Here is a 4,548-nt window from a genome sequence, read left to right on the forward strand (position 1 = left end):
GGCCTCATCCCAGGAGGTTCAGGCATGGAGGGAAGTCAGCACTGGGGGGTCTGCTGCAAAAATGGCCCAGTTCACAAGCCCAGGCTTTGCTGCTAGAGGATCCTACTTTGGCCTTGCTGGAGCCCATTCCCTACCAATGCACGGCCACTCACTGCTCTTGGATCAAGTGGCCCGGACCCGTGGGAACACGTGTGCCCCGTGTCCATGCGAGAGCAGCAACTGGCAGAACACGTCCGCTTCCAGCATTTGTCTTGGCTGCTCCTTCAGTGGGCTGGCACCTTAATCAGAGATACGCAACAGGTTTGCATCCCAGAGTTCTCCCCATCCCCTTCGCTTCTCCCCAGTGCTCTGGATATCAGCTGGGAGTCGTAATCGGACCCACAGGACCTGGAGCTTTGAACATCAGACCGGGCAGATTTATTTTGCAGAATGCAAGAAGAAAAGTCCAACTAACACAAGGAAAGTGGACAGGATCTCTGAGCAATCTGATCTTCCTGCGAAACTCAGCAACTGATGGTGATTTTGTGCTACAGGTCATCGCTTCCACGCAAAAATCATTCCCGCAAGGAGAAACTGCTTCTGCCTTCTGACAGATGCCGAGCGCTGCCACCAATTGCTCCGGCTACCACTCCCAACGACCCCCCGCAAGAGCGCAGACATCAGTACCCGTTGGCTTTGGCCGCCCTCTGGCAGAGAAGTCCCCCCAGGGCACAGCTCTTTGGGGCAGGAGGCGGGCACCACCCCTGCCAGGACTCGGGGCGGTGGCAGGCCTCCTTGGGCAAGGACTTGCCAGAGCTGCTGATTTTGGTGCAGCCCCGGCCAAGGGGGTCGGAGCGGCATTGGTGCCCTTGCCTTCACATTCCTTCGGTGTGTCACAGCCCCGTGTTTGGGAGGGCCACCAGCCGGGCCTTCTCCCAAGGAGCCCGTGCCAGCTTCTGTGGAGGCCCCGTGCCCTTCCCGCTGTGCCCGCGTTGGCAGCCGAGGGGGCTCCTTCTGCTGCTGTGGGCAGGCACAGCAGGGGAGGGCTTGCTTAGTTTTTGAGCTGGGCCTAAAGTTCATGTCCAGCTGTCTTAGATACTTTGGAGAACGGACTCCTTCCGACCTGGGGCAGGTTGGCCGGGCGGGGGGAGGCCCCAGGGCAGGTGGCAGTGTCTCACAGGGCCTTTGGGACACGCCGATGGTGTGCAACGGGGCAGGGTGTCACAGGGCCCTTTGTGACACGTCATGACATAGTACCGGTGGTGACGTGGCCACGCCTCAGTGCTCCTCGGAGCGTGCGACGGGACGGACAGGATAGAGCGGTGCTGTGCGGAGCTCCCGTGCAGCCAACTCCTTCCTTGTTGACCCGGAGCGTTTTGGAGGCGTTTCTGTGGTGCAAGCGCCCTCGAGGCCAGATCGCGGGACTTGGTGACGCGGAGCTTTTGCGAGGTGTCTCCAAGCCCTGTGGCGAGTGCCCTTGAGGCAACACCGCAGGACTTGAGAACCCCTACCCTATCCTAGGTTTTTCTCTCATTCAGTTGCCCTTGAGGCCAGACCGCAGGATTGGTGACCCGGAAATTTTCCGAGGAGTCTCCAATCCCTGCGGCAGGTGGCCTCGAGGGCAGCCTGCAAGACTTGGGGACGCAGAGATCTTCCGAGGTGTCTCTCTCTTGCAGGTGGCCTCAAGACCAGACTGCGGGATGGCAGGAAGACGCCTGAGCCTGCTCAGGCCATTTCGGACAAAGAAGGAAGGCCCTGGGACTGACTCAACACAGCAGCCTGAAGAGGTGGAGCAGTCCCAGCCCCTGCAGGAGGGTGAGTGGCAGGGCTGGGCCACAGGGCTTGCTGGCTGCAGCCAGATGGGCCTCTTCCCATCCCATCCCCTGTGGACATGGCCAGGGAAAGCGAGGGGGGAAGAGGGGCCAGGGCTGATCCCCCAGCAGCTCCTTGGACTGGGCAGCCCGGGGCTGGCCCTGCCTGTGGGGGCGCAGGGCTGGGCTGTCTTCTCCGGCCTGTCCCGCAGCCCCTCGGCTCTGACCGCGCTCGCTCTTTGCCAGATCCAGGCCGGCACCGGACACCAGAGCAGGACCGTGCCCGGGGCCGCTTCTGCAGGGCAGCACAGGTACTTGCAGCCATCGCCACCTGGGCTGGGCCTGCTGTCACTGCTCAGCCTGGCACCGCTGGCGGAGCTCTCCGTGGCACAGCCTCCTCTTCCCTGCCCTTCGTTCTCCTGCAGGCCTTTGTGACATTCTTGAGCTTTCGGCGTAGAAGGTGCAGGATCGCACCAATTGAGGTCGTGGCGCAGCCTGACCCCACGCCGACCGAGCTCAAGGTTGACCCCGATGTCGGCACCCGCGTCGACTGATGGCACAGCAAACCGTGACACCGCGGTGACCGATGACACGACAGCCTCCAACGCCGCGCTGCCTGAGCTCACCCCGCAGGCTGACGGTGCAAAGACTGAGGGCATCGTGGATGCTGACAGCACACCCGTTCAGCACCTGCCCGATGATCCCAGTCTGGAGGTTCCTGAAGAGGAAGTTATCCCTGTGGAAGTAAGCAGCCTGTGGGCAGGGGACTGTCTGGCCCTCAAGCCGGGTCTGCTGGGCCCCCTCAGCCTTTGAGGCCCGCACAGTGTGGTGGAAAGGGAGGCACTTCTGGAGGGACAGTGGGCAAGTTGCTCCCTCTGGTAGCTCTCCAACTGCCCCATGTCCCCTCCTGGCTGTGGGACTGTGGCACTTGATGACCTGGAGCGTTGCGAGCACTCCTCTACTGCAAATGCCTTCAAGGCACTTCGGCAGGACTTGGTGACCCAGAGTATTTCTGTGGCATCTCTCCCGCAGAAAGCCATGAAACCAGACAGGGGCATGGAGCGGAGACCTCCCAGGGTGCCCAGGCGGGCGCGGGTGAAGAAGGAGGAGGAGGAAAGCCCTGGGCCTGCCCCAGCACAGCAGCCTGAGGAGGCAGAGCACTTCCAGCCCCTGCAGAAGGGTGAGTGGCAGGGCTGGGCCACAGGGCTGAATGGCTGCAGCCAGCTGGGCCTCATTCCATCCCATCCCCTGTGGACATGCTCAGGGAAAGGGAGGGGGAAAGAGGGCCCGGGGATGAGCCTCCAGAGGCTCCTTGGACTGGGCATCCTGGGGCCGGCCCTGCCTGTGGAGCGCAGGGCTGGGCTGTCTTCTCCGGCCTGTCCCCGCAGCCCCTCGGCTCTGACCGCGCTCGCTCTTTGCCAGATCCAGGCCGGCGCCGGACACCAGAGCAGGGCCGCACCCGCGGCCGCTTCCGCAGAGCTCATCAGGTACTTGGAGCCATCGCCACCTGGGATGGGCCTGCTGTCACTGCTCAGCCTGGCAGCGCTCTCGAAGCTCTCCATGACACATCCCTCTCCTCCCTGCCCTTCATTCTCCTGCAGAGGGTGCGGAAATCCGTTCCTGTTCGGCGCAGAAAGGCCAGGACCTCACCACCCGAGCTCCTGGCACAGCCTGAGCCCAACCCGACCGAGCTCAAGGCCAAGGCTGACGCCCCAGGGACTGAGGGCATCGCAGATGCTGACAGCACACCCGTTCAGCGCCTGCCCGATGCTCCCAGTCTGCATGTTCCTGAGGAGAGAGTTGTCTCTGCTCAAGTAAGCAGCCTGTGGGCAGCGATTGTGTGGCCCCTCAAGCTTGTTCCGCTGGGCCCCCTCAGCCTTTGAGGCCAGCACTGTGTGGGGGGAAGGGAAGCACTTCTCGGGGCAAGCTGGGCAATTGCTCCCTCTGGCAGCTCTCCAACTCTCCCCTGTGTCCCCTCCAGGTGCCAGCTCTGGTCAGGTCCATCCACTCGTGGCTGACCTCCAATGTGTCTGCTGGGCACGTGCTGGATAAGACCCTTCTAGCACTGACCGAGGCACACCCCGTGGATGTCGCCATCACCCTCCTGCGCTGTGCCCCCTCGTGCGACAGGTACGGGCCCCAGCTGCCTCGAGGGCTCCGCGCTCACCAGCCGCTAGAGCCCATCACCCCCTGCCCCTGGAAACACTGTGGCTCTGTCCCCCGGCCCCTGCAGCTGCCCAGGTCAGGGCGCTGTGGTCCAGACCCCCCTGACGCAGAGCTCTGACTCCACAGAGCTGCTGCAACCATGTGGAGGACCATCGCCTCATCGGGAAGGACACTGCAGAAGGTGCTGCCAACCCTGCTCGGCGTGATGGAGGACTGGCCGTGGTACTACACGCGCACCTCCGATGGGGACAACACAGACGTCTTTGCCCTGGCTGTGAGTTTCTGGAACCGTTGCTTGCCCCCAGTTTGCCTCTCTGGCAGCTCTCCATCCTCCCCCAGCACGGCGTCTCCCTGCCCATCTCCGTGCAGGCACTGGGCTGGAAATGTGGGCTAGCAGCAGGTTCGGGGCCACCGGGCCGGGCGCTCCCCCTGAGTCTCCCCTGGCCTTCCCCTCCCACGCTCGGGCCCTGCCACATGGATGTCTTGGCACTGACTGCTGCGTCCGGCTGGTTTGTCTTTTGCAGGCAACTCTGGCACTGTGGATGATTGTCCAGGAGCCCCAGTGCCCGGGGCCTTTGATGGACTATTCCCC

Source organism: Manacus candei, unplaced genomic scaffold (assembly GCF_025592945.1).
Source record: "Manacus candei isolate 608988 ecotype Guabito, Panama unplaced genomic scaffold, ASM2559294v1 h1tg000035l, whole genome shotgun sequence".
Lineage (NCBI taxonomy): Eukaryota > Metazoa > Chordata > Aves > Passeriformes > Pipridae > Manacus > Manacus candei.